Source organism: Typopeltis vanoorti, chromosome 7 (genome assembly GCF_054136105.1).
Source record: "Typopeltis vanoorti isolate ZY-2024b chromosome 7, IOZ_Tvanoo_1.0, whole genome shotgun sequence".
Taxonomy (NCBI): Eukaryota; Metazoa; Arthropoda; class Arachnida; order Uropygi; family Thelyphonidae; genus Typopeltis; species Typopeltis vanoorti.
In genome coordinates, this window is record NC_143555.1 from 45,271,221 (window position 1) to 45,290,716 (window position 19,496).

Genomic DNA, 19,496 nt, shown 5'->3' on the forward strand with positions numbered 1-19,496 from the left:
TATGTGCTCTATTAATTAAAGATTTGATAATGCTGGTTTTTTGAGACATGTGATGAGCGGACTTTTGATGAATGTATCTGCCAGTAAAGATAGGTTTTCGATAGACACTTGTTGACAAAGTACTAGAAGATGTGCGTGTAAGAATGTCCAAGAATAGTAAACTACCAGACTTTTCTTTTTCCATGGTGAACTGAATGCATGGGTAAATCATCACTACATCATCGGTGTTTGTTCTACACTGATGATGTACACTTTCAGTACGAAATATTTTTACCTTTAATTCATTAAAGTTATTACTGTTGGTTTTATATGTGTTAAATTATTAATTTTAATTATGCCACAGGTACCTCTAAAGATTAGAAATATAAAATGTTGTCAGCAATCTCACAACATTGGAATGCTGACAAATGATAGACTACTTGAAGAAATAGTTGACTAATAATGTAAACTTTATTATGTAATACTATTGCAGTCCTGTAAACAACCATTAAAGAAACATATCAGAAAACTTATGATGAAGAAACATATCAGAAAACTGATGATGAAAAAACACTGCGAATGAAAAAAATATTCTGATCTTCTTTATATATCAACATGTGAGAGGTCGTATTATTTATTATGGGAACATCCATGGAGTTGGAATACTCGTTGTGGGAGGCCTGCACTAACCATTATTCACATAACACCTCTGCTTACACTGTTTTGCTCTCAGAGTATTCACAACTATCTTTGGCACAATACCAGTCATTCACCACTCTCCAAGCAAAATATCTAATGTTCACACCTTTACTAATCACACTCTTATGCCAATTCCAGGGATGATCTCCAGTTTTCTCCTTACTCATCATGTTTTGAAAAATTTCTTCTGTATTAATTTATATGAACCATTTAATAGCTTATATGTTTATCATGCCCCCCCCCCTCTTTTCTACATGTAATCATCTTTGTCACTCATCTGCAGATCCTATCCACCTTCTGATCTCCAAGAAACCCCCAGATGACCCAATATATGCATGGTAGTTAAGATGTGGCTGTATCAGCATTCTTAAACATCCAAGAGCTATTTTGAGTTATTTGCAATCCTCTGTGATATACCCTCTGAACTTCAACTCTGTTGGCCACCAACCCCACATCACTAGTCTCATCAATTTTCTTAATACAGAGTATGTAGTCTTTTTCATCACAAAGTGCATAACCTTACGTTTTGCCACATTAAACTGACAACCAATATCCTTTGTCCATACTGCTAATGCATTTACATTATCCTACAGGTTTTCTCTTATCACCTTTATTAGCTACTACTTTCCTCGGTTCTACATCATTCACAAACAACTGAATAGTCCCTTTCAAATTATTCCTTATATCATTAATATACAAATTAAACAGTAGTGGACCTAGAACAGAGCCCTGAGCCACTCCACTAACCACTCATTTTTTTAAATTCTACTCCAACATATACTACTCTCTAGTGTCTTGTCAACTATCCCAACCCCCATCCATACCACTAGCTCATATCCATTTTCATTCGCTCCAACTTGTATAATCATTTTTCATGTAGTACTCTATCAAATGCTTCTGCCAAAACATTTCCTCTTATCCAGCTTAGCTGTCACTTATAAATTGTGACCTATCTTCTACAAAGCCATGCTGCCCATCATATTCTTATCCATACATTCCTGAATTCTACTTTTAATCAACTTTTCCAATACCTAAGACACTAATTGGTCCATAATTTGCTACTTCGATCCCGAAGCCTCCTTTATGTAATGGAAATATCTAGACTTCTTTTCACTCCCTCAAAACCTTGCCAGAGCTGAAATTTGAACAGATAGCTGATGGAACTGCAGTTTTCTTGCATATGGGCCAACAAACCATCCTATTCACTGATGTAATCACAGTGTCAACATGCAGAACATCTCCAGTTTGTCTACCTTAATTTTTACATCAGTCTCTGCCACAACAACCACAATATCTCCACTTGGTTGATATACCCTTGCAATGTGATTACTGAGTAACCAAAACTATTGTTCTACTCAAATGAGATAAGAGTTGTCGTGTAGGTGCCCTCCCTCAATGAGTCTTTGGACTCCTTGGAGGCGTCGCGTAATAATAATAATAATAAATATTTCTTCTGCTTCTGTGACTTCCCTAGAGCTAAGCAGATTAAAGGATTTCCTTTGGCCTGCTTAATAATTTCCCCTCATAATTAGATTTAACTCAACTCATCCTTCTTGCCTGTATAAATTGTATTACTCACGACATCACCTTTTTCTTTATACATCCCTTCCACATTGGTATACTCATCCATTTAACATATGCTCGATTTCTCCTCCTAACGCTGAGTATTCAATCAGATACTATACCGCCTCAAACAACCCCTGACCATTTCCCATGGAATACTGACATTATTCCCTTGCAACTCCTTATGACATGGCTCTGCTCCTAAGTTTGTCATAATTTCTGGTTTGGATATCACTACCCACCTCCCCTTAACTGAAAACTCCACATATTTAGCAATCTCCTAGGATGACTGCATAGTCACCTTGCCTGATCACATGGCTACCTTTGTTATTGCTATATCTTCTGATGCTATAAGCAGATCCCACACTCCAAATATTTTATTTATCTTATAAAATAAAAATAAAAAATCAGCTAACGCCTTTTTATTCCCATACATAGGGATTAGGCGAGGCCGTTTCAGCCCTATCTAACTTTTGGAGACTGAGTGGGCAGTTCAATCTCCACTGGTATCAGAGATAGCTGACCCAAGGCTATCACTAATTAAGTGGCACACAGTGAAGAGAGACGGCTAAACAAGTGCCGCCATCTCGTGGTCCCTAACACTCGTATTTAATGTCTGAAATAATGTGGGTTCTACGGTCGATTTTCTTGAGTTTACGCGATGAAAAATCCGAGTTTCCGGGAGAAAAAACTTGCTTGCCTCATGCCAGAAATCGACTAACTCAGGAACCAGTCGAAAAAAAGCCTTAGAAAAATTTCTTCTAGTTGCTGACTAGATTCGAAACCAAGAAGTCTTCCTTCATGCAGTCAAGCACCATGGTGTGGAAATGCCACATCCACTGAGCTACACAGTTTCTATTAACATTCTTTTTCTCCCCAACCAAGTCATTTGTGCACACAATTTATTTTATTTTTTTTTACATTGTGTTTTTTGAAACCTGAATGGTCATTCTAGATGCCACATCAAGCTGCCTAGCAAATTCAGCAGGTCCACTCCATCACATGCTGTTGCAGGTAACTGACCTTTAGTAACTGTAATTCAAGGCTATAGGTCTTGAGACCTAACATTGCCTTTGTATGGGCAATTAAGTAAACTGGTTATACTAAATATGGATAATCACAGGAAATAATAAAATCGTGGAAATGACTTAAAAAGTTGATGAATTCAATCACCTGTTATATGTTAAGTTATTACTACTCATTTCATTTCCCAATTTCTTTAAATTTAATGATTTCGCAGTTCTTTTTTCTTTCTTTTTTTTTCTTTCATTTTTTTTTTTTTTACATTTTCTCTTTTGTGAAACCTGATTGACCATTCTACTTGCCACACCAAGCTGCTTCGCAAATGAATAGTGAGATTTGCATCCCTGTATATAGTAAGAATTATATTCTTACTCTCTCTCTCTCTCTCTCTCTCTCTCTCTCTCTCTCTCTCTATATATATATATATATATATATATATATATATATATATATATATATATATATATTCTTACTAGTGGACTAATAACATCCACCACATCAGCATATTTGATTATATTCACTATGCTTTACGCTGATCGCAACAAACCATGGCTGATATATCAGATCTAATTATTTTGCTTTAAAAACAGGAAATGAAACAAAATTTGAAGTGTTGAACAGCGCTGAAATATTTTGGTTCAAATGAACCAAAACACACTTGAATGAATGCTGTGAAACTGTTGCGATATTTTTGACCCATTAATTGCTAAACAGGAATGTATTACAAGCAACTGAAATAAGTTTCTACTTACCTTCGATATTTTTTCAAAGATAAAATACAATTACACATCAAGGACACTATATTATCATACAATATGATAGTTCTGTCATACATTTCAGAGCGGCCTACTCTCTTATCGCATGGTGCTGCAGGTGAAAGCCAAGTAAGATGTGTGTGTATATATAATATAATATATAGATAGATTTCATATATATATTTCTGTTTAGGTTCAAATTGAAGATTTTAGCGTTATTTGCAGGAAAAAAAAATGAGACTTAAAACAAATGAATTTCAACAGGTCTTCTTTTAAATTAATACTTACATAAAAGCAAGTCTATTTAAAAAGTTGTTGCAGAGGTAATCTAAGCTGAGACATAACCAACAAATTCATGAATAGCACAGGCATGAAAGGTGGCATGCACTGTGTACAGAAGTCTAAATCATATTATAAGATGAAATTGGCTAAACATTCCAAATGACTTATTTCGCTGTTGCGAGGAAAAAATTATTATTATTATTACTGGCTCATCCAATTAGTCCTATTCCACTCATTAAGTACTTTCCAAAAACACTCTTGCTAACTAAACTGTTTTTCAGTTTACATGAATTCTAGTTCTCCCACCACCAGACCTGTTGTGACAAATTTCCTCTGAATTAATCTTGTAAAAACCCCTCAGCAATTTGTATGTCTCAATCATATCATCCCTTTTCCGACTATCAACTAGTTTCTGTAACTCACAAATCTTCAACCTGTTTCGAAAGGTTCGTTCCATAGATCTGCTACCAACTTGGTCACTCGCCTCTGGCTCCTTTCCACTTCCTCCTCATCTCCAAGAAACCCTGGCGCACAGTAGCCAAGATGAGTGGGAGGGTCTTATCAAGGCTCGATAAAGAGGAAAATAACCTACTTGTCTCTGCTCGTCAAAGTATTCTTCAGTAAGGAAAGTTATTATGGAAAGCTATCTTTGATTTCTAATAGTACCAGGTAATGAACCATACGAAATAGTTTAATTACTCTGTGAAGTTTATCATCAGGATGAAATGGAAATTGATGAGACAGCAATGGATATGATCTTTAAAATAGAAGAACAGTAGTGTTTGGGATACTAAAAAAAAAAAAAAAAACAGAATGCGAATTCTTCAATTGGATTAGATGGAATTTCAGCGCATTTGTTGTTTGAATATAGAAGGAAATTGGCATTATCCTTAATTTAAGCATCGGCTAAGGTGGAGTTCCAAGAGCAAGGTATCATTGTTCCATTGCATAACGGTTGGTCTAAAACAGAAGTTGAAAATTACAGACCTCTTGCTATCTCAGGAGTGGTGGTTAAAGTTTTGAAAAAGTGGTGAAAACCAAAATTCAAATTTAGTATATAATAATTTCATACCACCTGTGTAGCTCAGTGGAAGTGGCGTTTGTGAACTCTGCGCTTGGTCGCTCGAAGTCAGACTTAAGTTCAAGTCTAGTCGCCGACTGGAGGATATTTTTCTAAGCTTTTCTTCTACCGAATCCCGAATTAGGTGATATTTGGGACGGGAAAGTGGGTTTTTCCTCCTGTAAATTCAAGAAAATCGACCTTAGTACCCACATTATTTCAAACAGTAACATATCTTGTTAGGGTTAGGTACCAAGAGATGGCAGTACTTGTCTTCATAGGTGGTTGCTGTAATTAGTGATAGACATGGGCCAGCTATCTCTGATTGGCTACTGGTGGAGATTGAACTTCCCACTCAGTCTCTAAAAGCTAGATAGGGTATAAAAGTCTCGCCTGGCTGAGCTATTTAAACTTATATTCTTTACCCGGTGATGATGGTGAGGAAAATGAAGACTCTCCTCAAATGGAGGAAAAGCTCAATCTAGTAGTCTCTGCCTCTAATCCTTCCGATCAAGGAGAGACTCACGCTCGTAAGAAGCGAAACACTCTCTCGCCTGAACCACCAATTGATGTTGGTATGGATGAAGATGCTCCAAATTCAGGCCTCTTAGCTTCCCCCAATGAAAAGGTGCCACCGATTATCCTAAGGGAAAAGCAGAGATGGACAACGCTAAGAAGCACCACAGCTAACCTGCAAATAAATTTTAGATTGACTAAAAACGTTGATGAGAGGATAAAAATTCAGTCCACCACGGTGGCTGATTATAGAAATCTTACAAAGAACTGGGCGCAAGAGGAACACAATATCATTCACTTTCACTTGCCTCCAAAAAAAATCTGAAAGTAGTGCTCTGGGGAGTTTCCGAGGATATTGACCCGGACGAAATAGTCACTGACCTCAACATGCAGGATCTACCTCCCATAAAGGTCAGTAGAATGTTTAGATCAAATAAGACCCCTATGCCTCTGGTTGAGATACACAATATATACAAAGATATATACAATTTAATGTCAATCTGTGGACTTAAAATCACCCCAGAACCTTTGAGAAAGAGAGCATCTTCTGGGCAGTGCCACGGATGCCAAACATTTGGCCATGTCCAGAAGTTGTGCAAAGCCCAGTACAGATGCTTAAAATGTGGCGAGAATCACCCCACAAACTATTGCACCAAACCAAAATCCACCCTGGCTAAGAGTGCCAATTGCAGCTGTCCTCGCCCCGTTAATTATAGAGGGTGTATTCATCATCCCAAAAACAGATGGAATAACTCAAATAGTCAACCTACCTCGTCATCTAGTGCGGGACCTCCTGAAATTCTAGCCCCTCAATCGGCCAAAAGTGAGAACATGGTAACAGGTGCTCTCCCCCCATTAACTGAGCCCCTTAAGAAAACGATTCTTCAATATCAAACGAGAACATATGCCCATGTAACCCACTCCAAGCAGATAGCTCAAAATCAGAACCTGGAAAACCCACATTCAAATCTATCAGCTATTATCACTCTTCTCTTGCATATATGCTGCAGGATTTCAGCAACTCAAATCCATCATTAAGTATTACAAAAAGATTTTTACAGCAAACCCAATCCATATTATCCGCACTCTCCGATGCATAGCAAAAAAATCACTACAAATTCACTTAGGATTATCGCTTGGAACGCCAACGGTCTTAAAAACAAAGTGTTGGAAATTCAGGATTTCAATAATAGATATAACCCAGATATATTGCTAATCAATGAAACTCACCTGAGGTCTGCTGACAACTTCAAATTCAGAGGGTATCAGTTTTACAGGAATGACAGACTTGGATATAGAGGTGGAGGTACAGTCATCCTTATCAAAAACTACATAAACCATCATTCAGTAGCCAGCCCTGCAACCACCAACCTCGAAAAATCACAGGTATTCATAGCGTCACAAACTCAGTTGGAAATCTAAAATAAAAATTTTTGCTGTTTACAACCCTCCATCAAAAACATTTCACCTCAGATCTGGACGCTATCCTATGAGTAAAAGGACTGGTCATCATTGCCGGAGACTTCAATGCAAAACATCCTGCCTAGAGTAGTAAATCTACCAACAAAAATGGCCACATACTGTTTAACTACTCAAGTCCCAATGGTATAGCTGTGGCTGGTCCATCAGTACCAACTCACTTCAGTCCAAGTGGCTCCTCTGACGTCCTAGATATAGTTGTCCTCCAAAATGTCAAATTGCAGTACAACCTGGAATCATTAAACGAATTATCTTCAGACCATAACCCCATCCTCCTTCAACTGGGTTATCAGAAGGGACTGCCCCCCTCGCCTCACACCTTCATCCCTTGGGAAAAATTATCAAAAACGCTTCCGAACTACATTGACCCTGTTCCTCATATTAATTCCAAGGAAGAAGTTGAATCTGTAGTCAATAAACTTACTCATCAAATCAACGCAGCCTTACCATCTGTTACCTCAAATTCAACTGCCTCTAAGCCGAAACGATTACCAGATGAGATAATGAAATTAATCAGGGGAAAAAATAAAGCAAGAAAAAGATACCATAACACCCAGGGCACCTCAAGAGAAAAAATATCTCAACAAAATGAACAGTGCAGTGAGAGATGCAATTAAAACCCACAGAAACAAACATTGGAAAGACAAATTAGCCTCCATATCACCCATAATCAAACCATCTGGAAGCTGCTGAGAAACATTAAAAACAAACACAAATTTCTTCCCCCTCTCTCAAATCTGATCTGAACATTATTTACACAGATGCAGAAAAAGCAGAAACTATAGCTGAAAATTTAGAAAAACAGTATAGTTCCTCATACGATAATCTAAATTTCAATCATATTTACAAAGTCCATCGTCACGATCAGATACGTATTAAAACAGTCTGACACCTGTACCAGCCAACTCACACCTACTTCTCCAGCTGAAATTTATGACATTATAAAGAATTTAAAGAATAAAAAAAGCTCCTCGGCCTGACGGGATATCCAACAAAGTTATCAAACTGCTATCCCGAAAGACCATTGTACATTTTACAACAATAATAAATGCTATGTTCAGGTTCAAACATTTTCCCTCTGCATGGAAGTTGGCAGACGTGGTTCCTATTTATAAGCCTAGCAAGGATCCTCAGCAGCCTCAAAGCTATTGTCCCATAAGTATGCTTTCTAATTTGAGCAAAATAGCAGAAAAAACTATCCATTCTTGAATTCAACTTTCATTAAAAAATTTAAACATTCTTCCTACAGAACAGTTTGGTTTTCGCAAGTTTCACAGCACCACTCAACAAATTCGCAGACTAATTGAGTTCATTACCACAAGTTACAATTGGCACCAATAAACCGGAGCAGTTTTTCTCGATCTAGAAAAAGCTTTTGATAAGCTATGGCACTTCAGACTACTATACACGTTGATTATAGCCGGCATTCCAATGGATCTAGTCCACCTCACAAAGTCATTTCTAAGTGGCAGACGAATGCAAGTTAAACTAAATGATGTATTATCTACCCAGCGCGACGAAACTTGGCAGGAGTGCCTCAGGGGGTCCCTTCTTGCACCCATGCTTTTCTTGATTTATATGGCTCACATACAGCACAATCCAATGTCATCTGTAATTGTCCTCTACGCTGAAGACACACTATATTAGCCAGATCTATTAAACCGCATCTTGTTACCAAGAAACTGCAAGACAACCTGCTGAAACTAGAGCACTAGTTCTCAAATTGGAGATTGCAAGTAAACCCTCAGAAGAGGATCGCCATGCTTTTCACTAAAAATTCAATATCTCCCAAAGATGATATCCTCCTATTCAATACCAAGATTCCCAACAGCAGAAGCCAAATATCTCGGTGTACTGCTGGAAAGAAAACCAACCTTCAATCCACACACAAAAGCCTCATGTACAAAGGCATCAGAAATCATTGCACAGCTTTACCCTCTTATCAATAGAAATAGTAAGCTGGATACCAAAATCAAACTACTCCTTTATTAGTTGATGATTCGACCCATTATTACTTATGCATCCCCAGCCTAGAAACAAACCTCAAGCACAAATATCCTTAAACTGCAGAGAGTCCAAAATAAATGCTTACGCATGATTTTAATTGCACCATGGTATATCAGAAATGTCCAACTTCACTGGGATAACAATATCCCCTACATCTACTCTTTCCTGCATTCTTCATCAGTAAAGTTCTTCTCTACATCGTCTTCACATCCAAATGAACTAGTACAACAAGCAGCAAATTATGATGAATCAGATTTCTCCAAATATTGGAGACCTAAGGCCATCCTAATACCTAATGATGATATTTAACTCGCACCCACCTGGGCAGAGCACTTAGCTCATAAATGTTTCCCTACACAGTGACCTTATCAGATAGCAGGGATTATAAAAGCATCTTGCTTCACCCTTATAGACAGTAACGTTTTGCATAAGGGAATAAAAGGCGTTAGCTGATTTTTGATGATTTTTTTTTAATTTCATAATTTGTAGAGGAGGCCTGTGACGCTTGAATCCCATGAGATAGTCCACTAGATGTTAGACTTAAGTCGGGCAATTAGACATGTCTAACCGCCCGACTGAACGAACTTTTTCTAAGCCTATCCAGGCATGGGCAAAGTTTCCTAGTTCGGGAGGCCAAATTATCATTCTCTCTCCGAGTCAAGGGACGGACCAAATTATTAAATAAAATAAATTAATATTAAATGAATTAAAACAAGTTGCTACTTCATATTACATTTATTTATAATATAATGCTTTGGTATAAAGCCTACATAAATTTTATAATATAATGAATGACATAACAATTTAATGTGAAGATTGGCCTTGTACTTCAACTACGAGACTATCAATATTGACGTTAATATTACTTAAGGATAATCGCATAGAATTTTCTAGGTTTTCGTCCGTTATTCTTGTCCAAATTTTTGATTTATTGTATTTCATCCTCGAAAAAAACTGTTCACACATATATGTGCTGCCGAAAAGACAAATAATTTTTTTGAAAAGGCGCTAAATTTGTATATTTTTCTTCCACCAAATAAAATTTATAAAAATCCGTCAAAGCAATGTTGTTAAATTGTGATTTTAGCACTAAATCCGCCTGAAGTTCAAAACGACCCATCTGTAAGTTTTCTGGCACATTATTTACATCAGCATCAATCGGATGAGCAAATATAGTGAATGTGGAGTCTTTGTTTTTGAAGTCGGCAAACCTTGTATCAAATTGCTCTATTAGTACCTTCAGTTCATCTCTATAACAATTATAAGGGATATTTTTACGAGTTGCTAGAGTAGGAAAACGATAACAATTATTAGCTCTTATCTGACTTTCCAACAATCTTAGTTTATTACAAAAAACTTTGACTTGTCCATGCAGTTCATGAACCAATTGTCCTTGTTTTTGCAATTTAAGATTCAGTTCATTTAAGTATCCGGTGACATCTACAAGGAATGCTAAATCACACATCCACTCATCATCTTTTACTTGGTAAATTGTTTCCTTTTTTGTCCATAAAATCTGCAATATCTTGTCTCAGATCATAAAATCGTTTTAACATTTTATCTTTACTCAACCACCTCACTTCACAATAATAAAACCCATCTTCATAATCCGAAAATAGGTCTGCTAAATATTCCTTGAATTGGCGGTGATTAAGTGCACGTGACTTAATAAAGTTAATACTGGCTACTACAACTTCCATAACATTTGTGAATTTAATCGATTTTGCACACAGATTTTGTTGGTGGATAATGCAGTGAAAATTTGTTAAATTTTTCGGATGGATCTGTTGTTCTGTTGCTTTTTCATGAACTATTCCAATAAATCTCTTCTGTGCACCAACCATTGCAGGGGCTCATTAGCATATATTGCATATGCCAGATAGTGAATTCCATTGAAGCCCAAATCTCTTGAAGACTGTGTTGACTGTTTCAAATATATCTTCACCGGTAGTTGTGTCTTTTAACGGCCGAATCGCGAATACTTCTGCTGTGATGTTGAAATCCGCATCAACTCCTCGAATATATATTGCTAGTTGTGCTATATCAGAGGGATTGGTGCTGTCTTCCAAAGCAATTGAAAATGCTTCCAATCTAGCAATCTTCTCTTTTAAACTTTTTTTGATATCATCAGCCATAATTTCTATCCACCGGACAACAGTACTTCTCGACAAACGAATATTCTAAGTCTTTTTTCTTTTCAGGACATATTATACTTGCAACATCCAGCAGACATTCTTTGATTAATTCTCTTTCACCAAATGACTTAGAATGATTAGCGATTTTTTCGCTTACCACAAAGCTGGCTTTGACAATGCTGTGGTGCTGGGTTCTTTGCTTCTTGAAATTTGCTGCTGGGTATCCAAGTTCTTCTTCAACTTCTGTATTTCATCTTTTCGTAGTTGTCCAATTTTTTGGTGATCCGCAAGTCTCGAAGTGAAGTGTCTTTTCAAGTTGTATTCTTTGTTGAGGGAAACGGATTCGTTGAACAGCAAACATACAGGCAAACCTTTATTCAGAATAAAATAATAATTTCCATCCAGTTGTCTTGAAATTGACGATTCTTTGCATCTACTTTTCTTTTCTTTTTTTTTTTTTTGCAATAACCCCTGACATTGTCCCAAATTTATAAGCGATATTCAGAACTGTTAAACAAAATTGTCTTCTATACTGCAGGCACTGAACAGAACACAACATCAGCACAGGCACCGTACAGAACATAACACCAATGCAGGCACTGAACAAAGCACCACACTAACGCAAGTACCGAACTGACATGTCGTAACACGTTCACACACGCCGCTAGTCAAAGTGAGAAAGAGACCTTGGTTGGAGAAAACATAGTGTGTTTTCCGAAAGTCATATGACGTCAGCTTAATGTGAGTTAGTAGAAAACACCATGTTTTCTCCCACCATAAATCAAACTTCGCTGAAATAGATTAGGGCCAGATTAAAAGAAGCAGAGGGTCGAATCCGGCCCCGCGGGCCGGGAGTTGCCCAAATGTGCTTTAACGGTTTCCGATTTAGTCGATCTCTGGCACTGGAAAATGATTTATTCTTCCGAAAACTCGGGATTTTCATCCAGTAAACTCAAGAAAATCGACCGTAAAACCCACATTATTTCAGACTGTAACATATTCCGTTAGGGTTAGGTATCAAGAGATGACAGTACTTGTTTGCAAGTTTCTTCGTCGGTTAACGCCTATAATTAGTGATGGAAATGGGCCAGCTAGCTCTGAATGGGTACCAATGGAGATTGAACTGTCCATTCATTCTCCAAAAGCTAGATAGGGTTTAAAGACCTCGACTACTCCCTATAAGGGAATAAAAGGTGTTAGCTGATTTTTGTTTTACTTTTAAGAGGTCACTACGCCTTTGCTAAGAAGATGTTTGCCTAATAAATTTCCTTTCTTTCTATAATCAGTGATGATATAGGAAATGACTTGAAAGAATATGTTTAATTCTTTAATAATGATGGATAGTTGGGTAGCGCAATGACTGATGCAGAGAGCTTGCAGCATGATTTAAATAAGTTGACAGTATGGACAAAAGAAAATGGACGTCAGTTCAATGTGGAAAAGTGTAAAGTTACGGATTTGAGGATCAAAAGAATACAAGGTATGTTGTAGATTCATGGAACTGTACTCAAAGAGATTGATGATGATAGGGATTTCAGGGTGACGGTGGATAGAGAGTTGAAGTTCACTAGGCATATTGCTAATATATCCAAGATATTCATAGGACTATTTTGTTATTGAAGAACGTGTTAACATGAACAGATAAAAAAAAAATATTATTCCCCTTACAAGACGTTGATACGTCCACATCTGGATTACTGTGCTCGAATCTGGTTGTCTGGATTCTTTGGAGATGAATTAATAGAAGAGATTCAGAAGCGAGTGACCAAACTGATGAATGGTGTACAGAATACTCATTGGCAAATTAAGAGTTTGTGGGTTACAGGAGTTGGGTGATAGGCATAGAAGAGGAGATATAATAGTATGTTTAAGTTAATAAAAGTTATTATAAGATTTATGCAGGGGGAAATATTTCAGCAGTGGGAGCGTGGTGGGCGAACAAGAGTCATCCCTGAAAATTACCTAAGAGTGTGGTAACAAAGGGTGAAGTACTAGATTTTTCGCTAAGAGAGTGGTGATTAAATGGAATGCTTTGACTGACTCAGTTATGAGTATTTCGTCTGCAGTGAGCTTAAGAACCGATATGACAGATATTGTGGATTGTATGGGTCTACTGCAATGAGTCTATTGACTCCATGGAGATGCTCATATAGTAATACTAATAAAAAAGCAGTGCTTGAATTTGACAAAGGTCATGACAGTACTTTGTATATTGTTGGACAATGCATATACATTTGACAGAATAGCCACAAAACAAGCTGTTAAATAAACAAACAGATGGGAATGAATTGGTGCAGTGGATGAGTGGAAAGTTGTCACGAAGGCATAAGAGAGTGGTGAAGCTAAATCAAAAAGTCAAAACGTGAAGAGTACATTGTATATTAATGATATTGGAGACGATTTGAACAGTGATATCCAGCTATTTTTCTGATTATGCTAAGTTGGGAAAAGCTATAGTAATTAAAGTTGATGTAAAGATCTTGTAAAATTATTTGAATAGGTGACATTAAGGACAAAGGATATTGGCTTTTCTTCTAATGTGGAAAAATATAAAGTAATTGACTTTAGATGTTGCGTTTGCATACCACGGCGCTTGGCCGCACGAAGGAAGACTTGGTTTCGAGTCTAGTCGGCGACTAGAGGAAATTTTTGTAAGCCTTTTTTCGACCGGTTCCCGAGTTAGTCGATCTCTGGCAGGAGCAAGCGGGTTTTTCCTCCCGGAAACTCGTGTTTTTCGTCCTGTAAACTCAAGAAAATCTACCGTAGAACCCACATTATTTCAGACATTAAATATATTGTGTTAGGGTTAGGGACCATGAGATGGTGGCACATTTGAGCCGTCTCTCTTCACTGTGTACCGCTTAATTAGTGATAGCCTTGGGCCATCTATCTCTGATTGGTACCAGTGGAGATTGAACTGCCCACTCAGTCTCCGTAAGTTAGATAGGGCTAAATGGCCTCGCCTACTCCCCGTATTCCGGAATAAAAAGGAGTTAGCTTAGCTGACTTTAGATTGAAAAGTTATAGTCTATGTGTTCTCTTCATGGGGTTTCGTATGATTTGCGATTTGCAAGTTATGGTTCATAGGAAACTGAAGTTCACAGGTCATATGTCAAAAATGTGCAAAACAGTTAAGAAGATTCCTTGTATACTCAAAACTACGCGGATTACTAGGCAGAGAAAAGAAAATACAACTCTTTATAATTCTCCATATTTCAAGTATTGTGGTTAACGTGGAGTTGTGGAAAAATTTTCAGTATATATATCAGAAGAAGAAATCATTATTGGAAGTTGGGTACAGTTTCGGCTACGATATGAGGTCAAGATTTTTTTTCTAGTAGGGTGGCTGAAAGAGTGAAAAGGGTTGCGTCAGTAACGTGGTTGCCTGTTCTTGGTCGGTGAATCATTTTTAAGGATAAGTACCATGGTGGTCTGAAACGTTCTCGGCCTAACAATGAAAAAACGAATTTATAATTTCAAAATTATTTTTATTTTTCAACATAATCTCCTTTCTTAAGACTAATACATTTATTCCAGCGATGCTGCTGCACCTTTATCCTGACCCTATAGTGGTTTTCAGTAAGATCTACAAAATATCCCTCTACAGCTGCAATCACCTTTTGATTCGAAGAAAAATGCTGACCAGCGAGGAAGAATTTTAGTTTTCGGAAGAGATAGAAGTCAGAGGGAGCCAAATCTGGGGAATAGGGTGGATGTTCCAACAATTCATAGTGCAGATAATCCCTTAATTTTCCCATTGCCAAAACATCTTTGTGGGCAGGTGCATTGTCCTGATGAAAGATTTTTTTTTTCCTGCAAACCGAGTCTTATCTAACGAATTTTTTCGTCTAGTCTGGTTAAAAGATCGGAATAATATTTCCCAGTTATTGTTTTTACCCTTTTCAAGATAATTAATAAGCAAAATGCCTTTAGCATTTAAAAACACCGATGCCATGACCTTTCCTCCTGATGAAACCGACTTTATCTTCTTTGGGAACAACCAGCTGTTTTGATGTTTTTTTTTTTTTTTTTTACTTTGTCTTCTATGGCACTGAACAACCAACTGTTTCGACTGCCGTTTGGATTCTGGTGTGTGACGTGATGGTGAATCCAAGTATCATCCATAGCAAGAAATCGACGCGCAAAATCAGTTTTATTCTTGTTAAAAATCTCCAAGCAATTTTCAGAGATTTTCATGGGAGGTGCATTTTTGATCTGCTGTTATCAAACGGCACTCATCTTGCCTAAGATTTTTCATTTGCAATTCTTCATGCAAAATATATCCTGCAAGTTCTTTTGAAATGCCTAATAGTCTCAACAATTTCACGCACTTTGACTCGCCGGTCATCCAATACCATGTCGTGCACTTGATCAATGATTTCTGGTTTTATTACACTTTTTGAACGCCCTTCACATTCATAAACTACCACGTTTAAACTCGGCCGTAGTCCATTTCTTAATTGTCGAAAACGCAGGAGAAGAGTGCCCATAAACTTTTATGAACTTCGAATGAATTTCTTTTGGCGTTGAACCTTCTTTTTTTCAAAGAATTTTTATAACAGCACGCTACTCAATATTATCCAATTCAAGGGATACAGACAACACTTTTGCTTCAGCAGATGTATAAAACAAACTACTTGATAGAATGAATTGTAATTTTACACAGATGCTTATGACAGATGTACCAAGTTCGAAAAGAAAAATCGTGCAGATATTGTTGCCATTTATGGTCAAGGTCAAGAACTTTTTAGACCACCCTTGTATAGGTTCTGCGTTAATAATGATCAGTTTCTTCCTCCCATGGTGAAAGTTAAGGTACAGTCTGAGGCGGGTATAGTTTGAACGATGTTTAGGGGTGTCCTGCGACGAATTTGTGAACCCTGTGGACATATTCGTTAACAATAATAATATAGTAATCATTAATTGATACTCCTTAAAGATAAATAAAATATGAATCCTCTCACATCTTGTGATTTACTAATAAATTTGAAAATAAAATAAGACCTGTGCATCTCATTGAAAGTGGAATTTGCATCCTGTTCGCTAGACCCCCCGAAGAAGGCGTTCGAAAGATGTTTGATTCTAGTCACTAATTCTAAGGCTTCCTTCGGCGTTTTCTCGAATTAATCAATCTCTGGCAGTTGTAAGTTTGTTTCTATAACCCAGAAAGTTGGGTTTTTCGTACCGTAAACTTAAGGAAATTGAACGTAGCAGCCACAGTACTTAAGACGCTGATTTATTACATTCAAGATCATGAGAATGCGATACTCGTCAGTGGTCTTTTCATATGATACAACTTATAATTAAATATAATCTTGGGCCAGTTATCTCTTGTTTCTTAGCCAGTTATCAGATTGGCTATAGCTGATGATAGAACTGCTCCATCACTATCGAAAATGAAGATAAGGCGAAAACATGCTTACCAACTTCCTATAAGGTATAACTGATTTTTTTTTTTTTGATAATTATGGTATACCTGCTCCATAAAATTTAGGTTTCATTTAAGTTAAATAAAATAGATTTACTATTTTGAAACTATATTGATTTGCCATAACTCATGAAAGGAATAAACTCAAGTGAGGTGAATCTTTCTGAGATATATTTATATTAAAAGTATGGGATATTACATCTCACTCCGTCTTTTATATTAAAATATAGGAGCAATCCAAAGCACAAAATTTCGAAAATTACCAGACAGCTTATGGGAATATGACTTTTAACATCCAAGTTGCTAGGTTTATACTAAGTGAAATACACGAAATCTACTCAGGAACCAGTATATGCATCTGCATATTCCAGTAGAGATACTAAAAAGGTGAATATATGGGCTTGTGGGTAGATTTTAGTCTATTATATGGCAGACTAAGGCGAGGAAAATTTGTCAAATCATGCAAGTCAGCCCAACAATCCATATATTCACCACTGTAATAAAATAAAAATAAATTAATAAATCAACTTACACCTCTTATTCTCTTATATGGAGTAGGTGAGGCCTTTAAACCTTATCTACCTTTTGGAGACTAAGTAGGCAATTCAATCTCCACTGGTAGCCAATCTGAGATAGTTGGCCCATGTCTATCGCTAATTGTAGGCAGCCACAGATGAAGCGACCAGTCTGTCATCTCTTGATGCCTAACCATAAAAGGATATGTTACTGTCTGAAATAATGTGGGAACTATAGGCAATTTTCTCTAGTTTACGGGACAAAAAAACACTACTTTTGGGGAGAAAAAGCCTGTTTTCCCGTGCATGAGCTCGACTAACTGGGAAACCAGTCGAAGATAGGCTTAGAAAAAAGTTCCTCCAGACGGCGACTAGACTTGAACCTAAGTCTAATTTCGAGCGACCAAGCGCATCTGAAGCAAGCGCCACTTGCTCTATGTTACACAGGCCTACCGCTTGTTAATCTAAGTACTAATAAGATCCGAAACTGACATTTGCATTCATACTACTAGTTCGCCTGAAGAAACAAATTCTCAGTTCCAATCTAGTTACCAACTAAAGAAACTTTTCAAACTCTTTCTTCAACAAGTTCGTGAGTTACTCAACCTCAATCACTGGCAAGGCAGATTTTTCTCACGGCAGAAACCAACGATTTAAGCCAATAATATGTACGTTTAGGGTAAAAGACTATGACATGGAAGTACTCTTCTGTCTCTTTTCACCAGATGCCATTTATAATTAGTGATTATCTTGTGCCAATTATTTCTGATTGGTTATTGGCTATTGAGCGTCCCCTCAACTAATATTTTCGCTAAAAGTACGCGATAACTCATTTCATTAGTTTGAATGTCACAGGTTAAAAACCGTGACATTACAGGTCATTTATACACGATCACAGTATTGTCACATATACATCTCTAACGCCGATTACTTTTAGATTCTATACAAACATCTACAGTTGAAATAAACAAATTTATTTCATTATTGGTTCTATACAGAAATGTGCAGTATCAATTTAACATAAACATGCTCATTTCAAGAGAAGAAACATTGGGTTCAAAATCAAGCAGCCTTTTGAACGCAAGAACCAGAAATAAGTTTTTAGAGACAAAGTAGGGTGAAATATTACATAATGCATGTGTTTTTCTTTTCTAAAGGTAAGAAACAAAATTCAAGATAATTCAGATAAGAACTATGAAAACAGAACTTTGCATTTAAGAATTCGCAGACGAATTTATCAGAAAATCTCAATAGTGAAGTATTGCACAGGAAAAGACATTCACAGAGAGAATTTGAAAGTCTTATTTGGAAATGCAGTGAATAACTATCACAATTGATATAAATTACTATGTGCGGAGTGTGCATAGCATAAGCTAACCAGGGATATTAAGGCACTGTTTATTGTCTGGGAAAAAGTGAAATGTACCAAGCAGCCTCCTGCAACCTATCACTACACAGTGCTATATGCTGTGTGGAAAATAAAACAAAACTTGTGCGAATTTCAATGTGCGAATTTTTTAAAAAGGCTAGGCAGACTTATTTATTCCTTAGACACAGTCGGCAAGCAGAATTTCCCACCTTGAGAAGAACACCATTCCAGAATAGCCAACGACTCAAACCTAAAATAAGTAAATAAAAATAAATAAATAAAAAAAACACGAAAAACCGATTTATCAACTTCGCCTGAAAATCAAATCAAATTCGATTTTCAGACGAAAATCGAATAAAAAAAAACAGAAGAAAAGTAAAAGAAGAAAGTAAGATTACAGAAATAAGAGCCAACCGGCTTCACTTTGGCAAAGTAAAATATTCAAAATTAAGTGAATATTGAATACCAAAATATCCATTTAATTTTCAATATTTTACTTCGCCAAAATGAAGCCTGTTGGCTCTTATTTCAGTAATTGTATTTGTGCACCTTTTTGGCGAATCGTACAGTAAAGATATAAGCTCTGACTACTAAATCTTTAGTATTACATCTAAGTCTACCTACTCACCGACAAGACCTCAAAGAAAAAAAAGGCAGTGTTCTATATTATTGGAAAATACTAAAGA

The 19,496-nt window shown here is 36.8% G+C and overlaps 1 protein-coding gene across 1 annotated transcript in view; it reads right to left on the reverse strand.

Annotated features, from left to right (window-relative positions):
- Positions 1–4,692, reverse strand: part of LOC150104642 (uncharacterized) — a 43,206-nt gene extending 38,514 nt beyond the window's left edge. The window contains exon 1 of the mRNA XM_090395600.1: positions 4,308–4,692. The gene's annotated coding sequence lies outside the window, so the exon portion shown is untranslated. The remainder of the gene's footprint in view (positions 1–4,307) is intronic.
- Between the last annotated feature and the right edge of the window lie 14,804 nt (positions 4,693–19,496).